This window comes from Sciurus vulgaris, assembly GCF_902686455.1.
Source record: "Sciurus vulgaris genome assembly, chromosome: 17".
Lineage (NCBI taxonomy): Eukaryota > Metazoa > Chordata > Mammalia > Rodentia > Sciuridae > Sciurus > Sciurus vulgaris.
The window spans coordinates 69,016,639-69,034,062 of NC_136478.1; the positions used below are offsets into that span (position 1 = coordinate 69,016,639).

The following is a 17,424-nucleotide window of genomic DNA, read 5'->3' on the forward strand; positions in this document are numbered from 1 at the left end:
CATGTGGGATCCTTCTAGAGCTTTCTGTTTCTTCCATGGGTAGTGTCTCTTTTCAATTACTAATGAAAGTCAAAAGTGATAAAATATATTTTTCTACAAAATTTCCATATTGTCATTCAGTTGTGCAAATGATTCCAAGATAATTGACTCTTATTTGTGCAGGTGAGTCTAGTGACTTCAAGGTGAATCATTAGCATCACATTCTTGTGTGTGTGTGTGTGTGTGTGTGTGTGTGTACATGTGTGTAGGCTTAAGAATGCTCCCCACTTTGTATCATTTCAGTCCTCTTCTAATACCTGAAATGATGGTGTTGCTCAAGAAATGGAAGAATGGGAAGCAACTATATTTGATGTAGAAAACTTCTCAGGGAAGCAAGGAATACAGTGGGACACGCATAGCTCACTGCCAGTCCTTCACCTGACAGACCTCAGTATTTCCTGCCACATCTGCGTGAGACCCAGTCTGCCTCCAGGGATCATAAATAAGAAAGAAGATCCCGAAACACTCCAGTGTTCCCCTAGAGATGCCAACAAGAATCTATAATTGGTTTGGTAAGTGTCACCTGGGGAGAAAGTTTCCAGCAGTGTCCTCAGCTCCCCAAGCCTGCAAGCCCATTGCTGCTACAGGCACAGTGCTAAGTGCAGGTCTGATGGGAAGTGAGGGCACAGAGCCACACACCCCTATCTCAGGACCTGCTGCTTCCCGACATCACATGTCCTGGGCTAGAGGCCTCTACACTGAGATCACCATCCTGGCAAAGAGAAAGAGCCTGTGAATAATCGATGTCGTTCTGAGAGCAGCATCTGTGAGAGTAAAGCCATGTCAGGAGCCTGGGCAAGTGATCACATGAGAATAGGGATGTGGATTGAACCCTGAGCCACATGGGCAGTGGAAGAGTTGCTGATGACTGGGCTCTAGGTAGTAAAGGTAAATGGGGTCCCTGCCTCAGTGCCAGAGCATGGTGGCTCTGTATTGACTCAACGTGATCCTCACTGACAGTGGTCGCTGTGGTTTAATCCTAGTGAAAATGAACTTGGTTTTCAGTGTGCATGAGGAGGAGGTTTTATGTGCATACACCACATAGATTGTTCTTTTCCATATATCTGTAAAGCCCTCAATAAAACGCTATAAATAAAAACGAGGAAACCAGTAGAATGAGGAGGATGAGAAGGAAGGAGTGGAGGTAAAGGGAGCTTATGGGGACTGAAGTGGAGCACGTGTATTCCATGCATGTGTGATCATGTCAAAACGAATCTCAACAGTAATAGTGACTACAGTGCCCTAACAAGTTTAAAAATGAGAAGGATCAGTCTGCAGTTCAGCCTCCATGACAGGAATCCTAGCCTACATCTTCAGGGTTTCTAGACCTGGAATTACAATCTCTCCATGCTTGTTGTAGGGAGTAGGAAGAGCTTACACGAACCCTCTTGTCCTGTGTAGACAGTGATCTGATGTTGAGTGTTTGAGCAGAAAGTGTTTTCTAACCTAGGGTGTGGTGCAGTTAATGGAGACAGTAATGTACCAAGCCTGAAGCCATGCGTGGTTCATGCTTATGGTGAGGCTACTTCACCCTTAGAGTAGTAAGGAACATGTGTGGAAAAGTGATCATAATTCTGACAGATTTTCCACAATCACTGCTGAGATGACTATCATGCTTTCCTTTGAAAATATTCTCCTTGTGGTAACTAATGCACCATCTGGCTAAGGAAAGATCATGGAGCAGACTTAGGGTAAGGAGAGGGCTCATGGGCAATCTCTTCACCTTCTGCTCCATTTTTCTGTGAACCTAAATGTGTCATAAAGAATAAAATCTAGTAAATGTCTATTTCTGAATCACAATGAAAATCTACTGTCATTTTTTAAGTGCATGAGAATTCATCCTGTACATATGCCATATTGTATATATGACTCTTTTCAATGTCATTTACCAACCTTGTTTGTTGCTATCAATATTACATAACTCAGGTATTAATTAACCCTAAAATGTGCCACCGGAAACCAGCATTATTTTGGTTGTACCATATCCTCCTCTATCACATGTTGGTGCTTTGTGCCCCAAGGCTTAGGACATGGCATGTGATTGTGACCAGCTCCTGTGATAGGAGTCATTGCACTTTTTTCCTGATACACAACCATGTGAGTCATGGGTTAGCTCTCCAGAAGTGGAGCCAGTCCTGTCTCATTGCACATAACTCACCATGGGACAGGTGCCTGCAGTGCTACAGCTCCCTCAGTGCATCTGCAGCTATTGCAAGATCTAAATGTTCCCTCATAATTGATAATACATGTGAATGCAATCCCATTATAGGAAGAAGTTATACAATACCTCTAGTTTATCAGATCGCATATGTCGAAAAGCAAAAGTAAACACAGAATTGGGTTGTTTCGAGAACCCAGATAGGTAGGTTTTAGGGCAGCCTGGGGCTTCACTATATTCTGTTTCCACTCAGCCAGTTTCTAGACCCCTCTCTGCCCTTAATGAGAATATGTGATAGACAGGCACTTTACCTGTGTGTGTCCAAGTTCTTCTCACATGAAAAGTCATCTGCATGCCTGCCTCATATTATGAAGATTCAAGTAGTCACCATGTGTGGCCATCACCGCAGGCATTTATTCATTATTTCTTGTTTTATATATTCATAGAAACCTTTTATGAACAGCTTCCAAATAAGAAACAAGAAGTAAATTTTCACCATGGACACTCTGGAGAGTGTACAATGCTGGGCTTTGGTTTTCAAGACAAGTGCAGCCTCAGCCTTCTGTTCCCCTGTGGGACCCTCTGGCTGGGACAGCAGGAAACTGGCAGGATGGCAGACAGTGATGTGGCTGTAGGAATCATCTTCCTGTCACAGACTGTGGCTGGAGCTCTGGGCAGTTTCTCTCTTCTCCATTTCCTGGTCTTTACTTCACTGGGTCCAGGATAAGGCCCACAGACCTGCTTCTTCAGCTCCTGATTGAGGCCAGCTCATTAGCTCTCCTGTGTGGAGGACTTTCCCAGGCAGTGGCAGCATGTAGTTTGGAATTTTCCCTTGGTAATATTGGATGCAAGCTGCTTTTCTATCTTCACAGGGTGCCAGGGATGTGTCCATTGAACCCTGTGTCTTCTGAGGGGGAAGCAGTGGTCCACTGATGACACCTGTTCTGTAGAATTTTCTGTGTTAATTTCTACTGTGTTATTTCCATAATATATTTCATCTTTTTAAAAATGAATCAGAATTTAAGAGTATGAAATGTATTTTCTGTCCACCTTGAGAATATATATTAGGTGCTACTTTATTAGTTACAAATAATTTTTAAAGTACTGATATGTACATTCAGAGCAGTTTTATGTACAAGTCAGGCATGAATTTTTCAATGAAATTTTACAAGGAACACACACTTCACCTTCAGCTTGTACACCGAAGTATAATCCTGTCAGTCTCAAAGATTCCTCTTTGTGCCTCTACATAATTATCTTCAAGAGGGACAAACATGTGACATCTAAGACCATAGATTACTTTTTTTGTATTTTCTATAAATGAAATGAAATTGTTCAGCATGAACTCTTTTCTGTTAACTTTGAAAATCTCATACACATTAAAGTCTGTATATTCATATGTGATTGGAGATAGAATTCTACTGCAGCCATATTAAATAATTAAATTGTGCCTTCCTCTTGGCACACAAGTGCTATGATGTGGGTAAGATTGGAGTTTCCCCCCCAAGTTTCATGTGTGGGAAGCATTGCCCCCAGTATAACGGTGTTGGAGGTGTTGGAACTTTTTTTTTTTTTTTTTTTTTTTTTTTTTTTTTTTTTTTTTTTTTTTTATTTTAAAAAAATTGGATACATGTTGTTTCTCTGTTTGTACATGGCACAAAGGCATACCATTTGTGTAATCATAAATTTACATAGAGTAATGTTGTTTGATTCATTCTGTTATTTTTTCCCTTCCTCCCACCCCTCCCACCCCTCTTTACCCTCTATACAGTCCTTCCTTCCTCCATACTTGCCCCCCTCCCTAACCCTAACTCTAACCCTAACACTAACCCTTCCCTCCCCCCCATTATGTGTCATCCTCCACTTATTAGCGATATCATTCGTCCCTTGGCTTTTTGAGATTGGCTTATCTCACTTCGCATGATATTCTCCAATTTCATCCATTTGCCGGCAAATGCCATAATTTTATCATTCTTTATGGCTGAGTAATATTCCATTGTATATATATACCACAGTTTCTTTATCCACTCATCAATTGAAGGGCATCTAGGTTGGTTCCACAGTCTGGCTATTGTGAATTGAGCAGCTATGAACATTGATGTGGCTGTATCTCTGTAGTATGCTGATTTTAAGTCCTTTGGGTATAGGCCAAGGAGTGGGATAGCTGGGTCAAATAGAGGGTCCATTCCGAGTTTTCTAAGGAATCTCCACACTGCTTTCCAGAGTGGCTGCACTAATTTGCAGCCCCACCAGCAATGTAAGAGTGTACCTTTCTCCCCACATCCTCGCCAACACCTGTTGTTGCTTGTATTCTTGATAATCGCCATTCTAATTGGGGTGAGATGGAATCTTAGGGTAGTTTTGATTTGCATTTCTCTTATTACTAGAGATGTTGAACATTTTTCCATATGTTTGTTGATTGCCTGTAGATCTTCTTCTGTGAAGTGTCTATTCATTTCCTTAGCCCATTTGTTGATTGGGTTATTTGTATTCTTCGTGTAGAGTTTTTTGAGTTCTTTATAGATTCTGGAGATTAGCGCTCTATCTGAAGTATGATTGGCAAAGATATTCTCCCACTCTGTAGGCTCTTTCTTCGCATTGCTGATAGTTTCCTTTGCTGAGAGAAAACTTTTTAGTTTGAATCTATCCCAGTGGTTGATTCTAGCTTTTATTTCTTGTGCTATGGGAGTCCTGTTAAGGAAGTCTGATCCTAGACCAATAAGGTGAAGATTTGGACCTACTTTTTCTTCTATAAGATGCAGGGTCTCTGGTCTGATTCCGAGGTCCTTAATCCATTTTGAGTTTAGTTTCGTGCATGGTGAGAGATATGGGTTTAGTTTCATTCTGTTGCATATGGATTTCCAATTCTCCCAGCACCATTTGTTGAAGAGGCTATCTTTTCTCCATTGCATATTTTTGGCACCTTTGTCTAGTATGAGAAAATTGTATTTATTTGGGTTTGTGTCCGTGTCCTCTATTCTGTACCATTGATCTACCTTTCTATTTTGGTACCAATACCATGCTGTTTTTGTTACTATTGCTTTGTAGTAGAGTTGAAGATCTGGTATTGCAATACCCCCTGTTTCACTCTTCCTGCTAAGGATTGCTTTAGCTATTCTGGGTTTCTTATTCTTCCAGATGAATTTCATGATTGCTTGCTCTATTTCTGTAAGGTACGTCATTGGGATTTTAATTGGAATTGCATTGAATTTGTATAGCACTTTAGGTAGTATGGCCATTTTGACAATATTAATTCTTCCTATCCAAGAACATGGAAGATCTTTCCATCTTCTAAGGTGTTCTTTAATTTCTTTCTTTAGTGTTGTATAGTTCTCATTGTAGAGGTCTTTCACCTCTTTTGTGAGATTGATTCCCAAGTATTTTATTTTTTTCGAGGCTATAGTGAATGGGGTAGTTTTCCTAATTTCTCTTTCTGAAGATTCATCACTTATGTATAAAAATGCGTTGGATTTATGGGCATTGATCTTGTAACCTGCTACTTTACTGAATTCACTTATGAGTTCTAAGAGTTTTCTGGTGGAATTTCCAGGTTCCTCTAAATATATAATCATGTCATCAGCGAACAGGGATAGTTTGAGTTCTTCTTTTCCAATTCGTATCCCTTTAATTTCTTTGGTTTGTCTAATTGCTCTGGCCAGAGTCTCAAGAACGATGTTGAATAGAAGTGGTGAAAGAGGGCATCCCTGCCTTGTTCCAGTTTTTAGGGGGAATGCTTTCAGTTTTTCACCATTTAGAATGATATTAGCCATGGGCTTAGCATAGATGGCCTTTACAATGTTAAGGAATGTTCCCACTATCCCTATTTTTTCTAGTGTTTTGAGCATGAAGGGGTGCTGTATTTTATCAAATGCTTTTTCTGCATCTATTGAAATAATCATGTGATTCTTGACTTTAAGTCTATTAATATGGTGAATTACGTTTATTGATTTCCTGATGTTGAACCAACCTTGCATACCTGGGATGAAGCCCACTTGATCATGGTGCACTATCTTTTTAATATGTTTTTGTATGCGATTTGCTAAAATTTTGTTGAGAATTTTTGCGTCGATGTTCATTAAGGATATTGGTCTGAAATTTTCTTTCCTTGATGAGTCTCTGTCTGGTTTAGGTATCAGTGTGATATTGGCTTCATAGAATGAGTTTGGGAGGGTTCCCTCCTCTTCTATTTTATGGAATACTTTGAGAAGTATTGGAATGAGCTCTTCTTTAAAGGTTTTGTAGAACTCGGCTGAGAACCCATCTGGTCCCGGACTTTTCTTTGTTGGAAGGCTTTTGATGACTTCTTCTATTTCAGTACTTGAAATTGGTCTATTTAAATTGTTTATGTCCTCCTCGTTCAGTTTAGGCAATTCATATGTCTCTAGAAACCTGTTGATGTCTTCGAAATTTTCTATTTTGTTGGAGTATAGATTTTCAAAATAGCTTCTAATTATGTTTTGTATTTCAATCCTGTCTGTTGTGATATTTCCTTGTTCATTCCGAATTTTAGTGATTTGGGTTTTCTCTCGTCCTCTCTTTGTTAGTGTGGCTAAAGGTTTATCAATTTTGTTTATTTTTTCAAAGAACCAACTATTTATTTTGTCAATTTTTTGTATTGTTTCTTTTGTTTCAATTTCATTGATTTCGGCTCTGAGTTTAACTATTTCCTGTCTTCTACTACTTTTGGTGTTGGTCTGTTCTTCTTTTTCTAGGGCTTTGAGCTGTAGCGTTAGGTCGTTTATTTGTTGAGTTTTACTTCTTTTATTAAATGCGCTCCATGAAATAAATTTCCCTCTAAGTACTGCTTTCATAGTGTCCCAGAGATTTTGATATGATGTTTCTTTGTTCTCATTTACCTCTAAGAATTTTTTAATTTCCTTCCTAATATCTTCTGTTATCCATTCATCATATAATAGCATATTGTTTAATCTCCAGATGTTGGAATAGTTTCTGTGTTTTACTCTTTCATTTATTTCTAACTTCAATCCATTATGATCTGATAGAATACATGCTAGTGTCTCTATCTTCTTGTATTTGCTAACATTAGCTTTGTGGCATAATATATGGTCTATTTTAGAGAAGGATCCATGTGCTGCTGAGAAGAAAGTGTATTCGCTCTTGGTTGGATGGTATATTCTATAAATGTCCGTTAAGTCTAAATTATTGATTGTGTTATTGAGATCTATGGTTTCTTTGTTCAATTTTTGTCTGGAAGATCTGTCCAGTGGTGAGAGAGGCGTGTTAAAATCACCTAGTATTATTGTGTTATGGTCTATTTGGTTTCTGAAATTGAGAAGGATTTGTTTGACATACATGGATGAGCCACTGTTTGGGGCATAGATGTTTATGATTGTTATATCTTGCTGATTTATGCTTCCCTTAAGCAGTATGAAATGACCTTCTTTATCCCTTCTGACTAACTTTGGCTTGAAGTCCACACTATCGGCAATGAGGATGGATACTCCAGCTTTTTTGCTGAGTCCATGCGCATGGTATGTTTTTCCCCATCCTTTCACCTTTAGTCTATGGGTATCTTTTTCTATGAGGTGAGTCTCTTGCAGGCAACATATTGTTGGATCTTTCTTTTTAATCCAATCTGCCAGTCTATGTCTTTTGATTGATGAATTCAGGCCATTAACATTCAGGGTTATTATAGAGATATGATTTGGTTTCCCGGTCATTTGGTTCATTTTTTAAATTCTATTTATTTATTTCTTTGACACAACTTGTTTCCTCCTTTATTTGACAATTCCTTTAGGATAATTCCTCCCTTTGCTGATTTGCTTCTTTGTTTTTCATCTCTTCCTCATGGAATATTTTGCTGAGAATGTTTTGTAATGCTGGCTTTCTTTTTGTAAATTCTTTTAGCTTTTGTTTATCATGGAAGGATTTTATTTCATCGTCAAATTTGAAGGTAAGTTTTGCTGGGTATAAGATTCTTGGTTGGCATCCATTTTCTTTCAGGGCTTGAAAAATGTTGTTCCAGGCCCTTCTAGCTTTTAGGGTCTGGATTGAAAAGTCTGCTGATATCCGTATTGGTTTCCCCCTGAATGTAATTTGGTTCTTTTCTCTCACAGCTTTTAAAATTCTGTCTTTATTTTGTATGTTAGGTATTTTCATTATAATGTGCCTTGGTGTGGGTCTGTTGTAATTTTGTGTATTTGGAGTCCTATAAGCCTCTTGAACTTGATTTTCCATTTCATTCTTCAGATTTGGGAAATTTTCTGATATTATTTCATTGAATAAATTGTTCATTCCTTTGGCTTGTTTCTCTAGGCCTTCCTCAATCCCAATAATTCTTAAATTTGGCCTTTTCATGATATCCCATAGTTCTTGTAGATTCTGTTCATGATTTCTTACCATCTTCTCTGTTTGTTCAACTTTGTTTTCAAGGTTAAATATTTTGTCTTCAATGTCTGAGGTTCTGTCTTCCAGGTGTTCTATCCTATTGGATATGCTTTCTATGGAGTTCTTAATTTGGTTTATTGTTTCTTTCATGTCAAGGATTTCTGTTTGGTTTTTTTTCAATATCTCTAACTCTTTATTGAAATGATCTTTTGCTTCCTGTATTTGCTCTTTTAACTGTCGATTGGTGCGATCATTCAATGCTTGCATTTGCTCTTTCATCTCATCGTTTGCTTCTCTGATCATTTTAATTATGTACATTCTGAACTCCTTTTCTGTCATTTCTTCTGCCATGCTGTCATTGGGTTTTATTGATGTAACATCTAGATTTGTTTGCAGCATTTTCTTTCCTTGTTTTCTCATATTGTTCAGGTATCAGTTGACCGCTGAGATATTGCAGATTTCCTCTATTGACTTACAATGTCCCTGAAGATTTCTATATATATCCCCCCTTAGCCTTCAGTAGGCTGAAGTCTTGGAGGACGTTGATAATGCGGAGCTCCACAAGGAAGCTGCCTCTCTAGGAGTGGTGGCCTTCAGGAGGGGTATAATCCCTGCTAGTGGGCAGAGGTGCCTCCACTTGTTGACCAATGGTCATCCAAAGGGGACCTAGGCTGCGGGCTGAGGCAAGGCCTGTTTGGGCCTGAGTCTCTAGTTTTACCGTCCTTGTGGGGAAACCTCACCCGGCAGGGAAGATTCACCCGGTGGGGAGGTCTCGCTGGTCAGTACCCTCCTAGAGGTTCCCCTCAATTACAGCTACCGCCTGGGCTGGGCTGCCTTCCTCTGCAAAGTTCTCAGGGGCCCGGCCCTACCTCCTGGGCCTGGGAGCCTCACCCTTCGCAGATGAATCTCCTTAGGCTGCCCCTCCTCAGAGAATATGCCCTCAGGCCTGGAACCTTTGCTCCGCCCTAAGCCTGTCTCTGTGCGGCTCTTCCACCCAGAAGCCTCCTAGATCCTGGGACCCTGCTCTGCCCCTAATTGCCTGGCTATGCGGCCCCTCCTCTGAGCAGCCACCTGGGGCCCCGTACAATCTCTCTGAGTCCCAGAGACCCGCCACACGCCTCTTCCTCCAGACAGCTGCCCACTATTCCGGTGCGGTCACTAGGAGTCCAAGAAACTCACTGCGTGCCTCCACCTCCCACCAACCACCCGTAGCCCTGGGCAATCAATCACTCCGAGTCGAAGTGACCCTCCCCGTTCCTCCTCCTCCTCCAGATAACCCCCCGAGTGTTCAGGAGTGGTCGCTCTGGGTGGCTCTGAATCCACGTGACCCGCTGCACGGGTCCTATGGGCAACCGCCTGGAGCTCTTGGTGCGGCCACTCAAGACCAAGCGACCCACCACGCTTCCTCTCCAGGCAGCCCCCCTGTGTTCAGGCGCTGTCCCTTTAAGTCCAAACAACTCACCACTCGCCTTCTCCTCTGAGCAGCCGCCTGGAGCGCCAATGCAGTCACTGCGAGTCCAAAGGACCCGCTGCGCTTCTCCTCCTCCTCCTCCGAGCAGGCCCCGGGGTTCAGAAGTGGTCCGAGTCCAAACAGCCCGCCACGCAGCCTCTCCTCTGGCAACCGCCTGAAGCTCTGGTGTAGTCACCCCGAATCCAAGCGGCCGCGTTCCTCTTCCTCCTCCTCGTCCTCAGGGCAGGCCCCGGGGTTCAGAAGCGTCGTTCTGAGTCCAAACAGCTCGCCGCGGAGTTTCTCCTCTGGCAACCGCCTGCAGCTCTGGTGCAGTCTCTCCGAATCCAAGTGGCCACGCTCCTCGTCCTCCTCCTCAGGGCAGGCCCTGGTGTCCTGAGTCCACACAGCTCTCCTCGCCACTCCTCCCCTGGGCAGCCGCCGGATCCCCAGTGGTTGCTCCGTGTCCCAGCGCTGTGCCGAGCAGCCTCCTTTTCGGCGCTCCTAGTTGTCCGAGTTCACTGCTCCATCGGGGGGAGGGGCGTCTCACTGGCAGCTCTACTTCACAAAGTTTCCTGCGTTCCGGGACCACTGTCCCATCCGGGACGCCTCCCCAATGGGAGAGACTCACCCGGCTGCTTTGAGTTGGTCCCAAGTGTCTCAATATCTCCTCTTTTGAATCCTGAGTCCTGGAGCAACATGAAATGCAGCCACCCTCTAGGCCGCCATCTTGAAAACCGCCGGTGTTGGAACTTTTGAGAAGAGGATGCAGGTTCAAGGTTGTTGGGTCCTGGGTAGGTTACCCTTGAAGGTATTGATGATGATCTCCTGGAATTTATCAGTTCCCATGGGAATGGGTGGTCCTATGGCATGTCCAGGTATCTCTGCTACCCCTCACTCCTGGTCCTGCCCTGTGATCCCTTCTGAACTTGCTCCTTCCATTGTGATTCCATCTTCTATGAAACCCTCACCAGGCTGAGCAGCTACTGGCTCCATGCTCTTGAGTCTCCAGAATGACAGCTCAATAAGTTTCTTTTTCAAGTACCCAACCTTAGGTGTTTGGTTATTTCAAAAGAAAAAGATAAATATAATGTGATCATTTTTCAGTTTGCAGTATCATGATGAGAAATTATGTGTTGTTTCACAGTTTGTTTGATAATAGTGGTAAGACTTTCTGCTGATACTGGTGTACTGGTGCCTTCATTGGTCATAGGTTTATACCTACTTCTTTTAGGATATATTGCCAAAGAGTGTACCAGATGTATGAATTTCAACCAATACAGCCCCTATTTTAATTAATATCTTTTGATATATCTCTCTTTAAAGTTCATAATTTATATTCTGGTAAACATGGTTTCCTTTTATAAGACTTATGAGATGTTTTTCTTCAATTTCTTCAAAGACTTCAATTAATCCTTTAAAATTTACATCATCAGAGCATTCATATCCAGATTTTTAAGTATGTTGATAGTGATTTAATTTTAAGTGACTTAAAAATAAATAAATTAGCTGGGTATGTTGGCGCACTCCTGTAACCCCAGTGGCTTGGGAGGCTGAGGCAGGAGGATCCCAATGTCAAGGCCATTCTTGGCAATGTAGGCACTATGTGACTTAGGGATACCCTGTCTCAGAATTGGAAGGGATAGGTAAAAAGCACCTGGGTCCAGCCCCTGCTGCTGTTGCTTCTGCTGATGCTGTTACCATACTACTAATAATAATAAAAAAAATTAATAATTTAAATCATCATTTCTTTCTCACAGTTTCATTGAGTTTCATTCCACATACTTACCATCTCCAATGCCAGTTTTATATGAAAAATTCCTCTCATTCTTTGTAGAGGTTCAGAGTATGTCAAAGTAGAGAGGAGAATAAATCCTTGAGTGAACAAACTCCTCAGGACAATAGGCCTTTTGTTTGAATGGCTTAGAAACACTCTGGAACTCTGTCTTTGAGGCCTGGAGACATTGTCTTATTATAAAAACATTTGGTACTAGTGGACTCTGAGAGGCAAGCAATATGATCTGCACAAGCATAAAGCTAACTGCACTAATGTAACCCTAGGTAACTTGATATAAACCTGGAGTAGATAATAAAATTGAACTGTCTTTTCCACGGGAGTCATTTCATGCTGCACGCCATCCTGTGTGCTTGCCTCTTTATTTCCTCTCCCCTTAACCTTTACGGCAGGACTCTTTAACCTTTACAGTGCTTCACATCTCTGACCATCTGTTCATCTGCATCTCTCTGCCTTCTGCATTAAGCGTCCATGTAAACACACTAGGTCAACCAGATTTTCCGGGCAATCCCAATCTTAAGATCAGGCGATCAGCATCTCAGTACCATCTTTAAAACCCATATAACCTAACATAAACTCAGAGAGGGGCTGGGGATATAGCTCAATTGGTAGAGTGCTTACCTTGCAAGCACAAGGCCCTGGGTTCAATCCCTAGCACCGCAAAAAAAAAAAAAAAAAAAAACAAAAAAAAAAAAACAACTTCCATAACCTCAGGAGAGACTAGGAGACCACTCTCCAGGTCACCTTGGAATGACCCTGTTCACAGCCCAGTTTTCACTTGTAGTTCTCAGGATAACTGCAGAATGTGCTGAGAAGGTCACATAAGATAGGGAGAGAGCAGGTGGAACAGCACAGCCTCTGTCCTAATTTTCCCTGGGATCAGGTCACCTCTTAATGGTTTAGAGTCATGTGATTCTAGGGCAAAAAACCCAGGGTGGACATCTTTCTGGGGTCCCTCAGCTGTGGTGGTAAGTGGAGCACAATTGGATGAAACTGGGTCTTCTGTGAGGAGCCTTCATGAGGACTGCACAGGCTGGGAATGAGTCCTAAGCTTCTGCTGTCCCTTGCTACCCGTCTGTAAGTAGAAAACCTGCTTCATGTACCTAGGGTGTGTGGGTGTTCTGTGTCACCAACTAGGAGCAGTCAGTATCCAGTCCATAGTGAACTTGCTTTACAATAACATCCAGGGTTAGTAATTTTCTATTGTACGATGATACGCCACATGTTTTTGCAATGAAAAAATTATTATGTATACTCTAAGTACACCTGCAAAAATTTTACCACTGATATTTCCTCCTGAAAATTACTCTTTTAAAGCAGGGGAAAAACAGATTTATTCTTTTCATTTGTTTTATTTTTATAATAATGCTTACATGTAGATAGGGAAGCTCACAGAGATTAAAATTATGATACTTAGTTTTTCTGCTCTATTAAATTATAATTAGCAAAATTGTTTGTATTTAAGGAATGCAATGATACATATTCCCATGTAAGTATATGTTTATATATAGTATATATATTATATGGGTATTCATAGGTATATGTATGTATATATACTGCACATGTATACATATTATTGCATTCCTTAAACACATACACTGATCATGCTCTACATCAGTCTCCAGAGATTACTCATGCTTTAACTGAGTGTCTGAATCCCATGATGATCCTCTCCCACTTTCCCACACTGTGACTGCTGGGAAGATCCTCTGACTCTGCTTGCATGAGTTCAACTGCCTTAGGTTTTGCACAGAAGTGGGATGGGGTAGCATTTGCTGTTTTGTCTGGCATGCTACGCCTACCATGGAGACCTCCAGATATATCCATGGTGTTGCAAATGGAAGGGTTTTCTTCCTTCCTAAGGCTGAATAGTGACCCATGTATTCCTCATGCATTAGTGCATAGATGAACATTTGGTTTTTTTCCACATATGGCTGTGTGAATTTTGCTGCAATAGTGAGGGAGTTCAGATGACCTCTGGAGAAACTCTTCTTCTTTAGACTCTGTACCCAGATATAAGATTGCTGGATCACATGGCATGTCTGTCTTTCATTGTTTGAGGAAATTCTGTGGGGTTTTCCTTAGTGATGGTACCAGTATACCTATTCAAATGTATACCAAGGTTTTATTGACTAACATTTTCACCAACTAATATCTTTTGACCCATACTAACTATCCTAGTGGGGTAGGATGCATCCCACTGGCATTTGGATTTGCATTCCTCTGATGGTTAGTGATGTGGAGTGCTTTTCACATATCTATGTCCTCTGGGAAATTTTTGTTCAAGTGTTTCACTCAATTGCAATGGGATTATTTTTAGTATTGAGTTTTATGAGTTTCTTCTACATTTTGGATTTCAAACTCTGATAGGATATTTGCTTTACAGAAATTGTCTCCCATTCATAGCATGTCTTAATGTTGCTGGTTTCTCATCAATAGTGGTTTCCAGGGGCTAGGGAAAGAGAGAAGGCAGATCCTGACAAGTGGGCATACAGTGTCAGTCAAGCAAGATAAATAAGCTCTAGAGAGCTTCCTGACATCATGGCACCTATGGTCGATTGTAATGTGCTCTACGTTTACTGATTTGGTGAAATGATAGAGCTTAAGTGTTGTTATCAGAGGAAAGATATTTAAAAAAAAATCAATACAAGAAAAGCAACAAAATAAAAGAGAGCCATGATGAAAATGTTACTGGGTTCCCCTTTCCTCTCAGAGCCTTTAAATGTAAAACAAAAACCTTGTAAAATCAAGGAGATGACTTAGGATACAATCCCAGAGACTTTGGATATAACAATGACTTTGTAGGTACAAAAACATAGTCCAGAAAAGAAAAATCATTGGTTGAGCATTGTTCAAATTAAAAATGATGTTTAAAATATACTCTTAAGGGAAAGACAATCTATAAGATGGGAAAAAATGTTTGCAAAATACATATCTGATGAAGGGTTTTTATGCAAGACTTATAACAAAGACCTCTTGAAACTCAACAGGAATTAAAACAACCCAGGTGACAATTGGTCAATATTCTAAACAAAAGTTTGCCCAAAGGAGTTAAAGATATGACAAAAGAGCATAAGAAATGATGCTCATCATATGTCATTAGGCACAGGAGCTTCTCATCTAGAAAGTCTTCTACTATAACCCAGAAAGGCATTTGACCCAGTATGGTATCATTTAAAAATGTCCACTTCCAACTGCAGCATGGCCCAGAGCACCCCAAAGGCCCGAACCATCACCTTGCTCCTGGACAATCTGCTGTTGATTGCTTCTCCTCCTCTGCACTTGATCCTCATTTGGGTGCATTTGGACCTACTGATACCGTGCTAAGTTATCCTCTGCAAGTGCAGAGAGCAGCATGTGCAACAGAACCATGCTCACAATTGGAAAATAGCTCATTGCTGTGAGGATCATTTTCCATCAGTGCATTATGCTACAGGTCCATCTTTCCACCCCCGTCACCTTTATATTCACCGACTCTTTATCATCCCTCACTTCCATACAGTCCTTCTAGTCGATAGTGTGCCCCAGCATTTCAAGAACCACCCACCCCACCTTTATCTGCTTCTGCACACCCCATCACCTGTGTCTTCCTTTTGTTTTCCCTTTTTTCTACGCCTAAACACAACCCTTCAGCCCATTCCCGTTGTCCTCTGCCCAATACCCAGAACCCCACAATGCTCAACGTTGAAGCACCTCAGCTCCTTCATGACCTACATGCATGCCCTTTACTCATCTACCATACTGTGCCTGTCCTTTTCTCACCTGTCCTTTAACCCCTTAACATGTCACATGTCCATACCACACCCAACTCCCTAAACTTTTCTGTACACATATTTCCTGCCTCCCCGTGTCTATCTTCTCCCGAGGTTCTGCCTCCTTTTCTTACACTGCATATGTGCCTTGATTCATTATTGTCCAAGGTCTGCCTCCTCCATCTCTATCCTCCTTTCCCCACAGCATGATTTTATCACATTTTCCACAGAACCTTTATGCCCTTTTCCTTTTAACTGTGCATTGCCATGTTCCCTTTTTATTCCTGTGACACCCTGAAATACTATCCTCCTTGAACCCAATATGTTTATACCTTTAACTTTCTTGTGCCTGCTCTCCCTTTGTATTCTTGAGCCTGGCATTGATTTTTATCCCCTGAGCAATGTGTATTTTCCCTTGAAGATCTTGTTCTTACCATATCACTTTGATAGTCTTGAATGCTGAAGTTTTCTCCAGAATTTATGCTCATCATGCCTTAATTGTTCTCTCTATCTGGATCTCTTCTATGATCAGCTCAGTCTTTTAACAAAATTAGACTTTCTTACATAAGATAAAAAAATATAGATCTCTCAAATATTTCCCATAGAATTCACATTCACAGAAAAACATTGTCTCGTGTGACATTCTTAGAAAATATCATAGGGAATGGACAGAATATGGAGGACTAGAGGGAGGATGCATTCCTCGTCACTCCATAACTCAGGTTTCAAGCAGAAGATATCTGTTTCTCTGTGAGGCAGTTTTTGCTTCTTATTGATCCCCTGCTGTTTACCCCATTTGTCCACTGTGATCACTTGTAGTCTGCCAGCATAGAGACTACTTTTTGAGTGCAGAATGCTCTCTAACTGGTGCCTATCATCCACCATTTGCCCATTTGCCTGCCTCATACCTGCCCATCACCTGTCTTTCACCTACCCATCACCCACTGCCTGAGGCCTACCTGCTGATCATTCACATTAGCCTGCAGATCAACCACAGATTGCCAGTGGATCACCAGCTGCCTGCTGTTGCCTGGGAGTCCACTGTAACAGCACCCACAGTTTGGTTACATATGGCTGCCACCATTTGGAGACAACAGCCAGGACCTGCAGGATACTTGGCCAGACTGACCAAACCCTGGCTCCAAGACTCCTCAACCAGACTGACCACTCCCCACCTCCAGGACCCCTGCCCAACAAACCATACCCCATCTCCAGGACCACTGACTGACCACACTCACACCCCAAGCTGCAGCTCCCCACTTGCCAACACATTTGGAAGCCAGAGCAACCATCTTCAGTTATCCTGGAAGTGTTAGCTCCCATCTTTAGGAGGGGCAAATCCCATCCTGAGTTGCCTGTTGGAGACTGGAAACTCACTGTCAGGTACCTCTCATGCAACTGAAGACGGGGAGGTTTGAGTACTATATGACTGTTATAGTGCAGAATTATTTTTTCTCCTTTTTGAAAATTTTTGAATTTTTATTTCCTTACTTTTCTTGCTCTATTTCCCTTTTGTTTACCTGTTTCCTCAGAGTCTCTTTCTGCCTTTCTCATGCTAACAACTAGCTTCTTTTGATTACACTCTCACTCTTTCTATCACCTAGAACTTCTATATACTCTTTTCTTATCCCATTAACAGGTACATCCTACACCTCTCCCCACCCTCTTTTTCCTCTATTAGAAACTGCAGACAATATTGCAAATCTATTTGTTTTTTTTTTTTTTATACAACATGGAGATTTTGTTATTACAAATTTCAAAACAAAATGGAGGAATTTCCACATAATATTTATAACCTGCAAAGTACAATATTAATACATGTCTGTCAGTTAGAAATAACGGCAGTTTGTTAGGCTACAGGGTTTAACATAAAACCAATTTACAA

The 17,424-nt window shown here is 41.4% G+C and overlaps 3 protein-coding genes across 4 annotated transcripts in view; 2 read left to right on the forward strand and 1 right to left on the reverse strand.

The window, feature by feature from the left end:
- LOC306648285 (zinc finger protein 320-like) overlaps nt 1-17,424 on the forward strand; it is a 182,013-nt gene that overhangs the window by 102,657 nt on the left and 61,932 nt on the right. The gene's annotated exons all lie outside the window — the stretch shown is intronic.
- The window catches only part of LOC306648249 (uncharacterized protein), a 74,635-nt gene that overhangs the window by 30,376 nt on the left and 26,835 nt on the right, over nt 1-17,424 (reverse strand). The gene's annotated exons all lie outside the window — the stretch shown is intronic.
- The window catches only part of LOC306648236 (uncharacterized protein), a 72,994-nt gene that overhangs the window by 10,148 nt on the left and 45,422 nt on the right, over nt 1-17,424 (forward strand). The window lies entirely within an intron of this gene.